The sequence below is a fragment of the Penaeus monodon genome, chromosome 30, assembly GCF_015228065.2.
Source record: "Penaeus monodon isolate SGIC_2016 chromosome 30, NSTDA_Pmon_1, whole genome shotgun sequence".
NCBI classification, from domain to species: domain Eukaryota; kingdom Metazoa; phylum Arthropoda; class Malacostraca; order Decapoda; family Penaeidae; genus Penaeus; species Penaeus monodon.
In genome coordinates, this window is record NC_051415.1 from 19975203 (window position 1) to 19975583 (window position 381).

The following is a 381-nucleotide window of genomic DNA, read 5'->3' on the forward strand; positions in this document are numbered from 1 at the left end:
ACAAACCTAACTATTTATTCCCTTATGCGAAGAACATTTTGGCTGAAGCACAAAACAAACCGGATCTAACTAATTCAAGAGGATAATCAAGACCTCTTGTTTTGTCTCCAAATTCAAGCATGGCAAGCATATACAAGAATAGACAAATACGACATTCGGCACAAAATAATACTTGGAAGCGAGCAGAGACTTCTTCGAATACCTTAGCGTGAGAATCGCTTTACACCGCTCTGGTATTATTGGTATTCATACTGCTCTGTCTGAGGCCGATGCGATATCTTGATATCGTGTTTTCCTATTGTGTTTCGGAGTTATGAACTGTTGGAAACTTAAAAAAATGTTTATATTGATTTAGTGGTTGTGTTCTTCAGTTCATGTTTT